Genomic DNA, 20,091 nt, shown 5'->3' with positions numbered 1-20,091 from the left:
GCAGAAATTAATTAAGTTCAACAGAATTTACTATGCACAGAAACTATTCAACAAGAGGTACATAAATAGCTATAAACAATGGAAGTGCTTAAAACAGGTACAATTTATGATGGGTACAAAATTCTGAGGTACCTAGGCATATATCTTACTAAATATACATACAAAAATTTTAAGGGGAAAAAGGGTTAAGCTTTATTGAAAATGTTAAAGAATATTCTAATAAATAAAACGATATGTTGTTTTCATAGATGGGATAGTCAATATCTTAAAGAAAGCAAATTTCCCCCAAAATTAGTCCATAAATTCAATTCAATTTTAATCCAAATTTTAATGGGATTTGACAAGCATATACTAAAATTCATATGGAGGAGTAAAAGAAGCAGGGTGATTTTGATGATGATGATGGAGAAGAGGAAGAGAAAAAGAAGAACAAGAAGAAGATGACGACACTGAAGAAGAGAAAGAGGAAGAAAACAGCACAGAGATTCATTCTACTAGAAATCTAGTCTTGTTACTCAGTTGGAAGCTATCAAAGCTGTATGGTAATGGAACAAAATAGAGAGCCACAGAGACCCCTGTATTCACAAAACCTTGACAAATGACAGAAGTGACAATGCAAATCATGAAAGTGGGAGACAGACAATAAATAATGCAATACACAGTGGTAAGACAACTGGCTGTCTCCATAAAAAGATAAAATTAGATCTCCATATAATACCACCCTATACACACTTTCAAAATAGATTGATGACCTATATGAAAATCAAAACTTTCTAACTTTTGAAAGAAAACACAAGAGTATCTCTTTAAAATATACAGAGAAAGTGCTTTTAAATAAAATGCAAAAACCCCAGGTAACAAAGGGGAAAAAAAGGACAAATCTGATAGATTAAAATGGTCTTACAAACCTCTGTTTGACAAAAGACACAACAGAAAAGTTAAAACACCTATGGACTGGGTGGAAATTTAGGAAAAAGAATTTGTTTCCAAAACATATAAATAACTCCTGTAAATCCATGACAGTGAAACACTCCAAACCCACTATTGGACAAAGAATGTATAGGCAGTTTATAGAAGGGAAAACTGACTAGATAGTAAACACAGAAAAATAAGCTCAGCCTCAGCAGCTGAGAAATGCAAATTAAAGATATGTAGGCCGGGTGTGGTGGCTCATGCCTGTAATCCCATCACTTTGGAAGGCCGAGGGGGTCACCTGAGGTCAGGAGTTTGAGACCAGCCTGTCCAACATGGTGAAACCCCATCTCTACCAAAAATACAAAAATAAGCAGGGCGTGGTGGTAGGCGCCTGTAGTCTCAGCTACTCGGGAGGCTGAGCCAGAAGAATAGCTTTAATCTCGGAGGCGGAGGGTGCAGTGAGCCGAGATCGTGCCACTGCACTCCAGCCCGGGCTACGAGAGTGAAACTCGGTATCAAAAAATAAAAAAAAGTTGTTAAATTTAAAAACCATTTTTTCTAGCATAACAAATTTTATTCCTGGGTTTCACAGTATAATTTTAAGTTTTCCACTAAGATTTTAATTAAATAACTTCTGTAGTCTATATCTTCTTTATATATAAAGATGAGATTTGCTTTTGGTGTCATTAAGTAAATTTTATACAGTTCTTTGAACTAAGAGTTATCAGTTACTACTGCCTGACTTTTTGACACCATACAACTTACACTCTTGAATTTGATATCTGATGTTTTCTCTCATTCAGATGGCATATACTTTTTAAAATAGAGGTAAAAGATTAATATATTTTCACAATCAATACAAATCTGGAAGTATGTTTATGTTGACTTCACACTGCAAGATCTTGAGGTCTGCCTGATGTTTACTTTCCACATAACTCACTTTTCTATTCATAGCCTTGGGTTTTCTCTTTCTTTGCACCTATAATCCCAGCTACTCAGGAGGCTCAGACAGGAGAATCCCTTGAACCCAGGAGGCGGAAGTTTCAGTGAGCCAAGATCCTGCCACTGCACTCCAGCCTGGGTGACAGAGCAAGACTCTGTTTAAAAAAAAAAAAATACAGGAGAAGTCCCATGGTGCCCCTGTCAGTTGGCTAACATTAGCCAGGCTATGCAAACAAGCACTGGTAGGAGTGAGGGGAATAGAAAAGCTGGTAACTTGTGGGTGGGACTGCAAGCTAGTAGAACCACTTTGAAAAGCAGTAAAGGTGGGAATGATGTTTCCTCTAATCCAAAAGCTTTCTACATTCTATTCTACAGAAACTTTTAAACAGTCCCACATAAATACATGCATAGTACAGTATTCTTTGTGATACCAAAATTGAGGAAACAACTGATTATTGGTTAAAAAAATGGATAAATCAACTGTGTTTTATGTCATGGGATATCACAAATTCATCCCAAATACATTACATACATAATTCGTCTCAAAAAATACTACTCTGAGTGAAAAAATTAAATGCAAAAGTTACCTACAGTAGGATATCAATGCTTTAAATTTTAAAACATAAAACAATTCTTGATATTATTCATAAACACATACATATGTAGAAAACCTATAAAACATTCATGAGAATGATACACATCAGTTTCAGGCTAGTACTTACCTCTGGGGAGAAAGGAATAGAAGGAGAGGCAGAAAAAATGATAGGGTAAGGTTTTAGCTATGCTTGGAAGTGTTTTTAAAGGTGATGCAAAACGGTAGACAAAATGTTAACATCTATCAACATCCAGACGGTGGGCTGTACAAGTGTCAGTTATATCATTTTTTGTAGTTTTTTGATATGTTTGAAATATTGTATGATTTAAAAGTTTTAAAATTACTACTTAAATGAATTCTGATTTTAAAAAACAGTATCACTGGCACAAAACTCGTCTGTCGGAAAGGATGGCTGGATTTCTTACATCTATGCATTACTTTATAATGAGAGAACAATTAAAGAAAAACATACACTTTGAAACAATGTACTGAATATAAATTAGCCTTGCACAATCTTGCTTTTCCTTTCCCTGCCAACAGTTACATTCTTACAACAACCAAAATGCAATCTTTTTAAAAAGCGCCTATTAGTCAAGACAGTGGTTTTCAAATAATGGAACCCTTTTGTTCTAGAAGGAGGAAAAAAAGTTCAGATAATGCCTCAGAGCCCAAATAGAGAAAAAGATATTGTACCAACATTAATATGTTTTTTGAGCTTAGGTTTGTCAATGTATATTTTATTAAAGTAATAGGCAGGAATAATGAGGCTTTTTTATTAACATAAAAACTCAATCTCTGATTTATAAGTGATCATTATAATAATATAGCAAGTTTCCACATTCAGTGTGCTTTTGTGTGTTGTTGTCTTACTTAATGTGGAGGAAATGTGAATATATTCCCACCGTGTATTTGCCAGTTTTCCATTGCTGTATAACAAATTATCATAAACCTAGGAGTTTAAAACAGCACAGATAAATTTATCTCCACAATTTCTATGGATGAGGAGTCTAGCAGCTTTTAGCCGGGTGTCTGTGAGGGGTGAAATCAAGGTGTCAGCCAGCTGGGTCCTCACCTGAAATTCAGAGCCCTCCTCCACATTCACTCAGGTTGTTGCAGAACTCATTTGTTGTGATTACACAACCAAGATCCCTCTTCCCTCTATTTCCCACTAGCTGTTGGCCAGGGACCACTCTCAGCTCTGAGAGGTTGGTCTTAGGGCCTTTCTCTGTACCCCTCTCCACAACAAGGCAGTTTGCTATTTCTCGGGGCCAACAGGAAGACATCTCGTTAATGCTTCATCTTCTTTCATCTTTTAAAAGTCTATCTGATTAGGTTAGGCCCACCAAGATATTCTCCCTTTTGATTACTCCCAAATCACCGGTTTAAAGACCTTAATGACACCTACAAAATCCTTGTTGCCATACACTGTGACACAATCACAGAAGTGATAGCCCCCCTTATTCACAGGCCCAGATCACACTCAAGAGGCAGGGATTAGATGGGTGTGTACCACTAAGGGTGTGGGAATTTTGGGGCCATCTCAGAATTCCACTTACCATACACAAGGCATTATCTGTCAACATAGAGCATTAGCTGGAAACTGCTTTTAAGAGCTTACCTTGAAATCTCAGGAATCTTTCCAGATACTTGGATATTTATTTTATCACGTAAATTTGTATAAATAACATCTAATCTCAACTTTTGGTTCTTAGAATAAATACTGGAAATCAGGGGAAAAGTACTCAAAACTTACAGAAAAGAGGAAAATTAGGTTTTCACTTTTATTAGACACCTGACATGCTCCCAAGCCAATAGGCCTGAACTATCCCTGACCTTCCATGAGCCGAGGGCACAGGTGCAGCAGCAGAGAACTTGCTGAGATGATTTTTCTTGAGTGGGTGGATTCATGCCTGATTTAAGATAAAAGCAATCTTCCCAGTCAATGACACACTTTGTAAGAAGTGTAAATGTATGCACAGGGAAAGGAGGAAATGAAATGCTTTATATTGAGGCCCTCTCAAAATCAACTTAGCCTGGCAGCTTCAGCTATAATAATAATGAAGCTTGCTTTCACTGTGCTCCTATCCATTACCAGAGTTTATGTTGATTGTTTTTTTCATGTTTAAATCACACAAAACAATATGTTTAAAGGTTGTATAAGTCAACTCCTTCTGCAATTCCTGAAGCGCCGCTGAAATGGAACTTTCTTCACAATAATATAAAAGATCTTATTTCAGTTCCAATTCTGGCATTCAGAAGCTATGTGACCTAAAACTCTCAAATGTCTAAGACTACTGTGAATCCTAAAAGTTTGAATGAAATAACCCATGAAAGTGCCTGGCACCTAGGGGGTCCTTCATAAATGATGGCCACATATACCTAGATGACACAATTTATTTGACTCATCATTCAACTTTTATCAATCTTTTATAAGGAAATAGTTAAGGAATTACATATAGACTTACTTTAAAGAGCGACCCCTTTAGCACTGTTTGGAAAAAAAAAAAAAGACAGAGAGAGAGAGGAAGATAAACAATTTAAAAGTCCAAAAACAAAGAACTGACTTCAAGAATTGAGTTCAATTCTTTTCAGCCATTAGGAAAGTTTGACAAATAAATAGGAAATATGACTCACTGAGGAATGACTATGGGCTAAGCGCCTTGCAAACTGTCTTGCTGGCATTACCTTGTTTAATCCTCATTATATAATAAAGTAGGCAGAGTATATTAACTACTGTGTTATGATGGCTGCTATATATTAAGTCTAGAGCTGTGAAACAATGTATATATATTTTTCACACTTGTAATATACTTCTAGACTTAAATACGTTTGAAGCAGATATAGTAGAATGCCACTGGTTTTCTCTAATAGGATTCTGATCTTTTTTCAAAATTTACCTTTTTTTCTTCTAATATGTCTCAATATGCCTAATCTGTATAAATGTTTTTTAAAGATACTTGAGATTTTGTATCTGCTTGCTTCAGAGCAGCAGGCACTGAAAAAAGAATGCTTTACACTAGTTGTATTAAATCAGTAAAGTGGCAGCTCATTTTTTAACATCTAAAAATCTAAACCTAACTATAGTGTTGACAAGTCTAAAGCTGCAAGAGGGGGGATTTGAACATCAAAAAGGTGGAATAAAAGTAGGTGGAGAGAGACTAGGAAGTTTTTAAAAAGATGGCTAATAACCCAATAAAGGAGACGGTAGTGAGAAAGAGAGGGAGCAAAATAAGAATGAAGCATGGAGAGAAGGAAAGGAAGGAAAAATAATCACAAGGAAAAGGTCCAGAGGAGAAAGAAAAATAAGCATTAAGGAGTAGAGAAAAAAATGATAAATGAGAACAAATATATCGGGAAAAAAACACGATTGGAAGAGGAAGTTATCCTCTCCTATTTATCTCCTAATGAAATGAAAAATCTCAGATAAGATCACAATGAATCACTTTTAAAGTTTGTGTTTTGTAGTATTTCTGCCCCATAGGAGTTCAAAGCAAATGAATTGTGCTTGATGACCAAGGTTGCCTTAACTTACGCCATTCCCAGAGACACGTAAGAGCCGTAATTCACCCACCCACCCACCCCTCTCCAGCCCTTTCTCTCAGTCAAAGCACCACGTATAAGACTGCCTTGGAAAAATAAAGACTCGTTACTGCTTTACAAGTGCAGTTGATGGCAACAAAGCACTTTTATTTTTTGACTTTAATCTTCAGATATGGTAAAGGCAGTGAATCCAATTTCTCCCAAAATTGTGCTCAAAAGAAGGTGTAAATATCAAAGTGCCAAATCAATTTCCTCTAAATGTCTTGGTTTACATGATTATTGTTCCCCCTCCCCACGCTTAAAAGAAGCAATAGATCTGTACCGTTTATCAACAGAGAAAATTGCCGCATTCTTGCTGCTCTGTGTTTGTATGATGCACACTTTCTTCTGTTTTTCTTACTTTATCTTTTAGTTTCTTCCTCTTGGTTTAAAAAGTTAAATAATTGCAAAAGCAAAAGACACAGTTTCATCTTTGGGTAACTTCTGGAAAATAGTATACCTATCTGACAACTTTCCCTGAAAAAGAAATGTAAAGACATGATGGATGGTTTAATTAAAAAGCCCCCAGGTTCTTTGCCACTCCTTTCATGGAAAGGGGGGGTCTACGTCCCACCTCCACTCCCCCTTTTTTTTTTTAAAGACAAAGTCTAGCTATATTGCCCAGGCTGAAGTGCAGTGGCTATTCACAGGTACAATCATAGTTCACCACAGCCGGCAGACACCTCAGTCTCCATAGCTGGGACAACAGGTGTGCGCCATGCACCAGGGCTATGTCTCATCCCCTCTGATCAGGGCAGGCTTGTGACTACCTGGAGCAATAGAGTACAGCAGAAGTGATCCTGCAAACCTCTAAGGCTAGGTCATCATGAGCCATGCAGCTTCTGCTTGGCTCTCTTAAAACACTTGCTCTCTGGAAGTGCCCTCTTATTGGAACTCCTTTTCAGAACACTGCCACCATGCTGTGGGGAAGCCCAAGCCGCATGGAAAGGACATATGTAGGGCACTCCAGTTTATTATCCCAAATGAGCCCAGTCTTTGAGGCATCCAAGCCCAGAAGCCAGACATGAGTGAAGAAGAGACTTCCAAATGCTTCTAGTCCCCAGCTATTCATGTCTTCCCAGTTGTGATTCCAGGCATCAAGAAGAGACAAGCCATCATAAGGATGGAAAGATGTCATGTCCAAATCCTGGCCTGGAGAATCAGTGAGTGTAACTAATCATTTCTACTGAGAATGAATTTTTGCTTTGTTACTAAATTTGGGTTGTTTTTTAATGCATCAATAGATAACCAGAACCATGGGGATCAGAAAGAAACAATCAGACAATAAATTATTGTAACTTAATTCTAATCACAGTGGAAAGAATGGGCAACCCAGGACCCTAATGTCACTGAGTGTCATCTCCAGAAAAGAGGTGCAGGCACACTACCTTTCCTGGGTGGAGATAAGTTCACCTTCCTCTTATCTCTCCCCAGACTTTCTGTCTAACTTTCTACCTTTCTTCTATTTCTGCTTTTCTTTTTGGTCTTTTTCATGCCTGACCCCTATGCCTGCCCTTGGATCACCAGTTCATTTTCATAGTAGGTGTTCATTATTCCATTAAACAAATATTTATAGAGTACTGCGCTAGACACTGGGATAACCAAAGGGAGGAAATCTAGCTTTGTGTCTGACCTCGTAGAGCAAAGAGTGTAATGAAATGTTTTTCCATCTGTGGAGCACAACCATCAGTAGTCATAAAATCATCCTGAAGGAGTTCTAACAAATATTTTAAAAACAGAAAACAGACTAAAAACAACAACAAAAAGGTATTCCAAGTAGTAAGGTCACCACTTTTTCATGGATATTTTATTTACCCATGACACACAAACACAAAAAAAATATATACAATGTGTATTTCCAAACTTTGAGAAAAAGAATCTGATTGCTGTTCAAAAATAAATCACATTTTAGAAGTATAAAAAATATGAACAGGAGTGTGCTTAGAAGATTTGCGATTAAGTTTCTGGCCTGGAAACAAATTATAAGAATCACAGAGCCATTCTTGGAGCTAACGTTCTCTACTAATAATGGTTTTTGCTTTTCACTATAGTTAGTTTTGTTTAGAAAAAGTGCTCTGGTGTTTTTAGGATCACTTTTGGTAAAGAAGTGTCTGTCTGGAGGAAACCCATGTGTCACTCATTCTCCAGCTGAGCATTACACAGTTAAATGTTTCAGTACTTGAGTCAATCTATTCATTAGTTTAATAGCTGAACTGGAGAACATGGAATTATCATGACCTCTGGCATTTGTCTTTGCCTGCAATTCTAGAGGCAGTCACATCTTACCAAGCATAAGCTAGGGAGCCTAAGCTACAAAGTTAGCTGCCTGTGTAATCATCTTGTTATAGCCTCTATCCAACAGTCAGTGGTAAACATTAAATAACATGTCATAAAACCCACCGACATCTGAGTAATGCTGGTGGCGGTCGCTGCCCTGCTCTTCCAAGCTCCCTCTCATTTAGGTGACTCAACTTAGGCTGGTTTCTTTTTTCTTCATCCTGAAATAAGTATATATGCTTCCAAGTCCTCTCTAGAGGAAACATACCAAATGATTTAAAATGATAGCTCCCATCCAGTTCCCAAACTCTAATTAGAAAAGTCTAAAACCACCCAAAAATGTTTTTAGAGACAACTTCAGAAAGTCTACTGCCAATGTAGTTTGAGTCACTATAAGCAAAGACACCAGGGCAAAAGAGGGGTGACGTTGATGGAAAGAGGAATGGCTGGCTGAAGCCCAATGCCAGCGCTGGATAGCTCCTAGGGGAAGTCAGGACAATCTGAGGAGGGTGTGTGTGTGTGTGTGTGTAAACATGCACTTCGATTTTCACAAGTTGTGATTAATGGATTGAGAAAGGGTGGAGGAGGCCAGGCTCGGTGGCTCACGCCTGTAATCTCAGCACTTTGGGAGGCTGAGGGGGTGGATCACTAGAGGTCAGGAGTTCAAGACCAGCCTAGCCAATATGGTGAAATCCCGTCTCTACTAAAAATAAGTAAATAAATATATATATATAAGACAAGCATGGTACTGCATAGCACTGCATGGTACTGCATGGTACTGCGAGCATGGTACTGCTTGCCTGTAATCCCAGCTACTCAGGAGGCTGAGGCAGGACAATCTCTTGAACCTGGGAGGTGGAGGTTGCAGTGAGCTGAGATCACACCCCTGCACTCCAGCCTGGGCAACAGAGTGAGACTCCATCTCAAAACAAACTGAAATGAAAGGGCAGAGGGAGTCTAAGAGTAGTACCTACCATTCCCTCTCTCTCCTAATCAACATCCCAGAAACCAAATGCCCAGGCATGACCCATGGCCATCACCCTGCCCTTGGCTCAACCTTGCTGTATCTACTGAATTGGAAAATATCCAATTTGTTCTTAAAGTAGATGTTAATACTATTAATAATCTTCTGGCCTCCTGACTTGGAGAAACCTAAAATGTAGTGGGGTGGGGACAGGAAGAAAGTAAAACACTCGGGCCAGGCGCGGTGGCTCACGCCTGTAATTCCAGCACCTTGGGAGGCCGAGGAGGGTGGATCACCTGAGGTCAGGAGTTCAAGACCAGCCTGACCAACATGGTGAAACACTGTCTCTACTAAAAATAAAAACATTAGCTGGGCGTGGTGGCATGCACCTGTAATGCCAGCTACTCAGGAGGCTAAGGCAGGAGAATCGCTCGAACCCAGGAGGTGGAGGTTGCAGTGAGCCGAGATCGAGCCACTGTACTCCAGCCTGGGCGACAGAGCGAGATTCCATCTCAAAAAAAAAAAAAAAAAAAAAAAAAAAAAAGCAAACTAGAAGATGGCATATTTCAGTGTTTTTCCTGTTTGCCAAAATTGTTGCTCCAACTTTTGTTTTAAGCAGCTTGTTTTCACATATGTATAGAGAATTCTGACTGCAAACAGTTGCATTCAATTGTTCCTTGGTTATGAAAAATGTGTCACCACAGTAGAGTGTGACTGTGCAAAACTTTTCCTTTATTTAATGAAAAAGTGTGTGGGGGGTAGGGGAGAGAGTATCAGCAAGGTTTCTAAGTCAGTGCCCATGTTTTCCTTCACAGAAACTCTAAAGTTTTGTATGTATGTAAGCCAACAATTCTCTCTATCTTCTGTGACACTGCTCCCACAGAGTTAACTGCCTGAACTGAAGAACTGAAGATGGGTGAGCCACCTGAATATTAATGGATGCTAGCCTGGGGTGAAATCAAGTAAAATTCACTTTCTCAAAATTGAACAATAACGTGATTTTGAGTACATTATCTCTCACAAACACCATTTGGTTCTTAGAGGATGTTATTTGCTATAATGAGAACAAAACTGGTAATACTTTGAAATTATATTACTGTTTGCTGATCTGCATAGTGATAGTTTATTTGTATATTATAAGGTACCAGAGAGTCTCTGTTCCTTATTTCCCTCCCTCTCACTATTGCTGTAAACTGGAGATAAATTCCGAGAGCTGACCAAGTTCTCTGAAATAGATCATTCATTCTAAATTGGGGATTCTAAATAAATAGCTCATATATTCTAAATCCATGGGTTTTTCAAATTGGTTTTTTTTTGGAGGGGGGGAATACAAGTCAATTTATCTATGGGTTCTCTACCTTGTCATTCCTGGTAGAGAGGGAACAAGAGAGTTTTGTAAATTTATGTCCTGCTGAATATCATTTTGTGAAATCTCATGAATCTTTTAAGAATTTGTGGTCAATATCCAGCACGGTACAGATTTTGTTTGTGTGTGTGTTTGTGTGTGTGTCTGAATGTACGTATTTCTTTGAAAAAGGTAATTAATCATTTGTTGCAGACTGAAAGCCAAACCAAACTTTCAACACCATTTTAAGACTCTAAGAGGAACATTAAGATTCATTTATTCACCTACAATTTCTCCACTGTGAATAATCTTAACGTGTATGTGCATCTTCTGGTAATTGAATTAACCAACATCATACATAATTTATTAAGCACTAATTGTACTTTTATCTTACAAAGAAAACTATGTAACATAAAACCCATAACCTTCCAACACCTACATATTATATTCACAGAACCATGTGAGACACACAGCTGGAACATACAGTTTTTTATGTAAAGTACTTGGAATCTTGCTGAGAGGAAAACATAAATCAGCACAGAAATAGTTAAACAACAGCTCAAGGCAACAATAAAGCAATGTAGGTCCTGATCAGCTAATACAGACACCTGAGAGAAAAAGAACTAGTAGACAACAATACCTCTAGCAGCAGAGAGGAAGGGTAGAGATTTATAAGAGGACTGAATTAAGAGACGAATCTCCAAAAATGGGGCTATAGAGGCCAAGGTTTCTTCCAGCTCAAACAATTTAGGATTGGTAGGAAGAGGATGAACTGTTGTCCTGAAATGGCAGTCGTTTAAATGACATTGCCCCTAGGTGTGTGTGTGTTTCTAAGATTCAGCTCTCGAAGCAAGCAGTATGTCATTTCATCTCTTTATCCTCAGCACCTAATCTAGTACCTGAAATAATGGGAGAGAGATAAACAGAACTGAATTCCAGGTTAGTAAAGCTACACAAAGGAGACAAATCAAGATATATTTAGAGAACACTACAGCAGTTTGGCTAAAATTGAGGGAATAAGAGAAAGAATAAAAGTGAAAATGTTGACTTGTGATGCACCTGACCTCTGGCTTAAGAAAGGAGGTTGGACTTCATTCTCTGTTGGCAACAGTGGAAACCAATCAGAATGACACCCCCAGCTCAGGGAGTGCATGGGGACCGTGCCTACAAGCCAATATGAATTCAAAATACGGTTTTTCATCCCATGCAGGAATAGCAGAAAGATCCAGAGGCTGCTCACACTTCCACTGGAAAGTGAGCTTAGCACTAGGACCAGCTGTACTTGTTAAAGATGCCTGAACCTTAGCCTTGAGCTTCGGAATCCAAATCTCTAAATTTGGAGCCAAAATCTACATTTAAGGCTGAGAGTTACTGCTTTGGAAGATGAAAATACTGGAGGTGGAAATATCACAGCTTTGCTATCGAAAAAATAAAGCACTGCAGAAGTCTATGAATATACTAAAAACCATTGTATTGTACACTTTACATGGGCAAATTCCAGGGTGTATAAATCTTACCTCAATTATGATGTAAAAACATAGTAGAGGAGTTCATATCCTAGTCAAAATATTTTTTAAGGTACACAGAATCATATGGTCAAATTATAAACCTAAGTGACTTGAAAATCACATTCCTAATAATCTTTTCAAGCAGGACCCCTTTTAATAACCCCAATGACTGGAATTGTTATCAGCCCAATCTTCCTCTAGATTGAAAACTCTGTGGAGACAAGGACTGTACCTTAATTATCTTTCTCATCGCAGCACATTAACTGTCAAATCCAGGCAAATTCATTTCTCCTTCTTATAGTCCTATGCTAGGAGTGTCTGAATCCTAAATTAGGTGTCCAAAGGAGAAGTTAAAATTTGATATAAATTAGTCAGGTGACATGTTTTGGCTGTATCTCCACCCAGGTCTCATCTTGAACTATAGTTCCCATAATCCCCACATACCAATGGGAGGTAACTGAATCATGGGGGTGGTTACCTCCATTCTGTTCTCACAGATCTGATGGCTTTATAAGGGGCTTTCCCCGCTTCACTTTGCACTTCTCCTTGCTGCTGCCATGTGAAGAAGGACATGTTAGCTTCCCCTTCCACCGTGATTGTCAATTTCCTGAGGCCTACCCAGCCCTGTGGAACTGTGAGTCAATTAAACCTCTTTCCTTTATAAATTACCCTGTCTCAGGTATGTCCTTATAGCAGCATGAGAAAGGACATGAACGAATACATCAGGTAACTGAATATTAACATTTTATCAGGCTGTGTAAATAGACAAATTTATCAAGAATATATCACTTTGGAAATAAATAAAATGAGCAGTTTTATTCAACTGCAGTATATCATTACTACCCTCAGCCAAGCTGTCAAGAAGATAATAGACAGTAAACTCTTTGAAGGCAGACATTTAAGACTATCGTCTTGCTCTATGTTTTCCTTGGAATCAAAGTGCTACTCAACATTTGTTGTCAATCTCTATGCGTATTTTAAAACACCCATGCAGCCAGGCGTGGTGGCTCACACCTGTAATCCCAGCACTTTGGGAGGCCGAGGCGGGTGGATTACCTGAGGTCAGGAGTTCAAGACCAGCCTGGCCAACATGGTGAAACCCTGTCTCTACTGAAAATACAAAAATTAGCCAGGCATGGTGGCACGTGCCTGTAATCCCAGCTACTCAGGAAGATGAGGCAGGATAATTGCTTGAGCCCGGGAAATGGAGGTTACAGTGAGCCAAGATTGCACCACTGCACTCCAGCCTGCCAGACAGAGCAAGACTCTGTCTCATATAAATAAATAAATAAATAAATAAATAATAAAAAAAAACACCCATGCATTCTTTTCCTCTCCAAGTCAACAGTTTTCTCACTGTTTCTGCCATAGGTTGATGATTCTTCCAACAGAGTGTACTCAGTGTAATCACAAGGGAGTCTGCAATTCAATCATTTGTCATCAAGTCCAGCTGAAAACCATCTCAAGGCTTCCCAATGATCTTAGGATGAAGTTCAAGATCTTTAAGATGACCTTAAAAAGTCTTGAGAATCAGGGCATATGCAAAACTTTCCAGACACATCTGGATGGTCCTACACTGGCTTTATCACTATTTCTCTGCACACCATGAATCTGGCCCACTTTAAGAGGTTCCCTTTATCCTCCCTCCTTTCTTCCTAGATCTCTGCCTAAATGTCACTTCCTCGAGGCTTAATTAGGCCCAGACACTCACATTTCTCCTTTGTGGCACTCATTGTCACTGTAACTCATTAATTTCAGGTAAAGATTTATGCTGTCTGTGAGAATCTGGAAGGTTAGAGATACCCCCAGGGTTTAGCACAGTACCTGGTACACACTGGGGAGTCACTTCTAGTTTTCTCTATTGGGTGTGTTCACATGTGGCATTTTTCCTCCCACCATGGCCATTTCTCTCTGGCTGCCCAAATGATGAGTGAGAGTCCAGATAAGTAGCCTGTCTAGGAGAGTCCAGTGTTGCCAAAGGCTGGGGACAAGAATACAAGCAGCCTTTGGGCATCCGCACAGCATCCATAGCAGAAATCGTTTGGTCATCAGGCAAAAAGGAAAGAACTGGGTAGCAACACATGGGTTTAACAGAGGAGATAGTAGGCAGCAGGGTCTCAGAACAGGAAGAAGAGACAGCACAGGAGAATTGCTTGGAGTCAGGAAACCCTGAAGAGATAAAGGGACAGGCCAAAGGGAAAAGCAGTGTAATAGTCCGTTCTCATGCTGCTAATGAAGACATACCTGAGACTGGGTAATTTATAAAGGAAAAGAGGTTTAATGGACTCACAGTTCCATGTGGCTGGGGAGGCCTCACAATCATGGTGGAAGGTGAAAGGCACGTTTTACATGGCAGCAGGCAAGAGAGAGAATGAAAAATCAAGAGAAAGGGGTTTCCCCTTTTAGAGCCATCAGCTCTTGAGAGACTTACTCACTATCACAAGAACAGTATGGAGAAAATCTCCCCCATGATTCAATTATCTCCCACCAGGTCCCACCCACAATACGTGGGATTATGAGAGCTACAATTCAAGATGAGATTTGGGTGGGGACACAGCCAAACCATATCAGGCAGAAACGTTTTTCTCCACCCATTACTGCCTATGGACTGGTCCAAGAGGAGCTAGCCCAGGGTTGCTGGTGTGTCTTGCTGAGGCAGCCACAGTGACTTCTGTTGATGAAACAGAATCCTTCACCAAAGGCAGCAAGAAAGGGAATGTTGCATAGGGTATTTGGCTGGTTTAGGAAATTTACAGCTTTTCTGGGCATGAGTATGCTCAAATTAAAATGCCTGCCCTAGAGAAAGTTCTTTGATTGAGAGTAACAAAGACAAGCATACAGTGATTTAAGCAAAGGGGCGGGAACCGAAAAGCCACAGCAGGTCTCTCACAAGGATACAAAGACAGGAAGCACAGAAACCAGAGCTGGAAATCAGGACTGCAGTCTTCTCCCTGTCCATCTCCTTTGATTCCCTCCCAGGCCTTCATCCTTGCTTACCTCTAAGTCTCAATCATTTCTGGAGACTGGGATTACTCTGCTTACTTACAGTTGGATCTACCGAAGCATGATAGTTGAACTGAATTCTGCAAAATAGTAGAGTCGTCTCCTGACCAGAATGAAATGCACAAATCCAAAGGAGTGCACAATTCTGACTGCCAGGGATTCTGGGAGGCTCGGGAGCTGTCTGAGAACCCAGGGCACTTAGGAAGTGGGAAAGACAAAAAAGGGGGTGCCCCCCAAACAACCCTACTTCCTCACCAAAGGTGCCTGGGACCAGCTTTGCAGAGAGGGCCTGAATGAGGCTTAGCTTATTTCTGTGATTACAAGATAAGGAATTTATCCAAATAAGACATTAAGTGATACATCACTATACTTCATACATGCTAGAGTAGGTCTCAATAGGCAGGAAGTAAGTATCATCCCGTAATCAAAATAAAACCTCAATTATCCACAAGCACACAACGCAACCTCCTCATGGCTTCCTCCACTGTGCCCTATGCTTTCTGGGGACTCACCTCCATACATGCTTACGATTAGGGATGACAAGACAATTTTCCTGTTTGTCTAAAAAGAATGGTATTCATGCAATCGCACTGCCTTAGGCAGTTATACGATCCATACCAAAGGCAAATATAAATGCACTTTGTGAAGCTCTAGTAAGTGGAAGACTACCTGTTACAACTTCCTCCAAGTTACCCTCAGAGGGAATAAGGAAGTCACAGACTGAAGCTGGTAACCAATGTTCATAGTCTGTAACTTCCTGTATTTATTGTTTTGGGGACAGTTACCATTAGGATCACTGGCTTGATGACAGTGATGCCCAAAGAAAGGGCATCATAAACAAATTGGGGCTAAGGCAATGGTACAGAGGGTTTCTCAGAGAAGACATAGAGAGCTCTGGGATCAGGCCCACCGGAGGCCAAGCCTCGGCTTGGCCACTTCTGATCTGTACGACCCACACAAGTTGTTGAGTAACCTCTCTCAGTCTCACTTTTCTTGTAAAATGAAGATACCAATACCCGCATCATTGCACTGTGATGACAGTCATAAACAAACAATGCTTAGTGCTGTCTCAATAGAATTCTTATTCAAAAGACAAATTCCACTTAAACATACCCTTCACTTAACATTTTTTATTCTCTCTCTCTCTCTTTCCTGGACATCACCATGAAATAGTCAAGTTTCTGGAGCAGAAATTTAACTTGTGAATCACTGAATCTTAACTTTCTCTGAGGCATTTCCAAGTGATGCTTCTGCTGAATGCTGCTTAACATGACATTTTCCCCCACTGCACCAAAAAAACCTCAGTTAATGGCCTAATAAGCAAGGGAAGACTATTTCAAAAATGGGCTTGGAGAACATGAGAAAAGCGGGGAAAGTGCCTTCTGGAGGATCTTAGAAGAGAATCACAAGCATCCATCAACCTCTATTTCTATTGGATTGATTGGCCAGCTAGAGAACCTTTTTTTCTGAAACTACAGGTGATTTTCATCTTCAGCGAAAAGACAGAGACCATCTCATATATAAGGGAAAATCAGTAACTAACAGCATGCACGAGTTTCAATAATGAGTCACCGGTTACCATGGTGATGCAAATATTACCTAACAACTCACTGGGCTGTAAGTAACCAAGATGATGCTACGTATATTATTTTTAAAATGGGAAAAAATGTCTGTATTTTTAGGAATACTTGCAAGGAACTAGATGGACCTAAGCAGCAGACTGAAGGCAGCCCAGGATCAACCCTGTGGAGCCAGGAGTCACCATCATCTCCTGCTCTGTCCATGCGGAGCTCCGTGACACACGCACACCCACAGCTGTGCCCAGTGACAGCTGCATGAGGAAGAGCGATGACATTGTATTTACAAACAAAGAACTATGATAGGGAAGATGAGTCTTCTCACTCCCTAAACTCCTCATAAAAGAATAATCTCTGCTACAGCCCACTGAAGATGAAAAACTCCACATGACAGACTTGGTGGCCAGTCCTTTATAAACTCAGTTTCAAGAATGTCCTCAGGCAAAACAAGATTCCCAGAAAATAACTAAGATACACCATAAAATAATAATTTCCCCCTTTCTCTACAGTTTGAATGTTCTGCATATACATGAATTTTAATTAGGAAAAAAGTATAACCATCATATGATGTTAATAATTTTCAAATTATGCCAAGAAATGGCAGCACACACACACATTCCTACATACTTTGTTTTTTTGTTGTTGTTGTTTTTGTTTTCAAGATGGAGTCTTGCTCTGTCACCTAGGCTGTAGTGCAGTGGTGCAATCTTGGCTCACCGCAACCTCCACCTCCCAGGTTCAAGTGATTCTCCTGCCTCAGCCTCCTGAGTGGGACTACAGGCATGTGCCACCACACCCAGCCTTTTTTTTTTTTTTTTTTTGGTGATGGAGTCTCGTGCTGTCACTGAGGATGGAGTGCAGTGGTACGATCTCAGCTGACTGCAACCTCTGCCTCCTGGGTTCAAGCAATTCTCCTGCCTCGCCTCCTGATTAGCTGAGACAACAGGCACGTGCCATCACACCCAGGTAATTTTTTTGTATTTTTAGTAGAGGCAGGGTTTCACAGTGTTAGCCAGGATAGTCTCTATCTCTTGACCTCATGATCTACCCACCTTGGCCTCCTGAAGTGCTGGGATTATAGGCGTGAGCCACCACACTCGTCAACTTTTATATTTTTAGTAGAGATGCGGTTTTGACATGTTGGTCAGGCTGGTCTCGAACTCCTGACCTCAGGCGACCCACCCGCATTGGCCTCCCAAAGTGCTGGGATTACAGGTGTGAACCACGCGCCTAGCCTACATTCCTAAATTGAACTTTGTGCTCAACTTCTGGACAGAAGGCGTAATATCCTGTACACATGGGTTCCAGTTCTCTAGAAAATAGGCCCCAGGGCTGTTTCTCCCAGTGGTTCCAGGTATTCAGCATCAGACCGCCCAGAGGGTGCTTTAAAAATGAAAACTCCCAGGCCATATCCAAGTCCCACTCACTCTGAGTCTCTGGGGTTGGGATCTAAAGCCCCACTTTTTTTTTTTAAGGTTCTCTGTGCCATGCTTATATTCTCTCTGAAGTCTAAGAACCCCATCTTTAGTGATCTTCACTACACTGAGGTCTCCAGACAATGGTGACAGAAGACAGGATGTCACTGGGGACGATCTGCCAGCACAGATTACTCAGAGCCAGAACTATTCATGACTCAACAGCTTTTTTACCACAACCGAGGGTAAATCACCGGTGTAATCTGCATGTATTATGTATGTGGGTAGGAGAAACAAGTATTTTACAAGCAACACAGGAGATATACTCTGACCTAATCTACTCTACTACGTTCCAGTGTTTAATGCTCTGGTAACTAACTGAATTGATTTCACTACCCAGTAACTGCTATGAATGAAACCATGGTGATACCTTTAACTGCTGTCATTTAACTTGGATTTCTACATAACTTCTTTAATCTCACAAAGAATAGCATGCAAAGTATATACATGCAGTATAAAATAAAGGAAAAATATTAAGAAACTGAAGCAAAGGGAAAATAAAGATAGGAAACTAAATGTTTATACAGAAGAAGTCAAAGGAATCAAAGGTAAACTTAATAAATACAAGGCATGGCAGGAAACTGAGTTTACTTGTTAACTCCCAGCTTTGTTTTTTCTTTTTCTCTCAAGATGGAGTCTCGCTCTGTCGCTCAGGCTGGAGTGCAGTGGCATGATCTCAGCTCACTGCAACCTCCGCCTCCCAGGTCCAAGCGATCCTCCCACCTCAGCTTCCCGAATAGCTGGGATTACAGGCACCCACCACCATACCCAGCTCATTTTTGTATTTTTAGTAGAGACGGGGTTTCACCATGTTGGCCAGGCTGATCTGGAACTCCTGACCTCAAGTGATCTACCCTCCTTGGCCTCCCACAGTTCTGGGATTACAGACGTGAGCCACCGTACCTGGCCCCTTTCTCAGCTTTCTAGCAATCAACGTGAAGAAGAAAACAGCATCAGTTACAAAATTCCCAGTGTCCATCTGGGAAGAACGACACAATTTCTGAGACGCATTCAGGCCTTTGCGGCCTCTCTGCTGCTGAACTGAATCCCTCCCTCCATCTTTGGGGTAGAGCAAGGGACTCATCAGTGGAAGTAGGACCCTTGTTACTGCCTCCACCTTCTACCACCACCTGATTCATGGGTAAAATTACAGTCACTCTAGGGACTACTAACTGGGACAAACAAAGCCTGCAATATACTGAAGCCTGAGGCCACCCGATTCTCCCTCCTTCAAGAGCGCTTTGTACTCACTTCTGTTTCAGCACTGGCCACCTTGTTATAATGACAGCTGTTCACAGGGGTGTTCCTTCCCTCCCTGCTGACCCCACAAGATCAGTTTCATGAAGACAAAACTGTTTCATATGCATTTCAGTGAGCTCGGCCTAAAGTGTTGAATGCAAAACTATTGTGGAAATTCCAAAAGACAAAAATCAAAGAAGCACAAAAATCTAAACTTGCTTCTTGTAGAATCAAGTATGAAGCATTAGTCTAACCATTTGTCCTCAATGATTCAGTTTCGTACCTGTTACCCAAAGCCAGTATTTTTATAGCCCAGGTTAGTCTTAAGGAAGAAATCTGTGAACAGATGTAATGTGCGTGGCTCAGTTCCTGGCACACAGTATGCACTCAGTAAATTCCAGTGTGCACTTCCTCTATCAGGGATCTTGTACATATTAATTTTACTTGCTCCCAGGGCCATTGCTGTCTTCACAAATCCCTCCTTCTCCTTTAATCTTGCTAAAAAGAGTTCAAATCACCCAAGAAGAGAGCTGGGTTCCCAAGATTCATAGAACACTCTTAGTGCCTACATACATAATGCCACATTTGAAAAGGTTTCTTATCATTATTTCATGTATGTTAAGCAAGGGTTAGAGGGTATTTTGGAAAAACAAAATCTGAGAAAGAAAAACC

At 40.2% G+C, this 20,091-nt stretch overlaps 1 protein-coding gene across 4 annotated transcripts in view; it reads right to left on the bottom strand.

The window, feature by feature from the left end:
* The window catches only part of ELMO1 (engulfment and cell motility 1), a 578,573-nt gene that overhangs the window by 424,408 nt on the left and 134,074 nt on the right, over positions 1–20,091 (bottom strand). The gene's annotated exons all lie outside the window — the stretch shown is intronic.

This window comes from Chlorocebus sabaeus, chromosome 21 (genome assembly GCF_047675955.1).
Source record: "Chlorocebus sabaeus isolate Y175 chromosome 21, mChlSab1.0.hap1, whole genome shotgun sequence".
Lineage (NCBI taxonomy): Eukaryota > Metazoa > Chordata > Mammalia > Primates > Cercopithecidae > Chlorocebus > Chlorocebus sabaeus.
The sequence above is the reverse complement of the archived record's forward strand: the minus strand, read 5'-3'. Positions and strand labels throughout refer to the sequence as shown.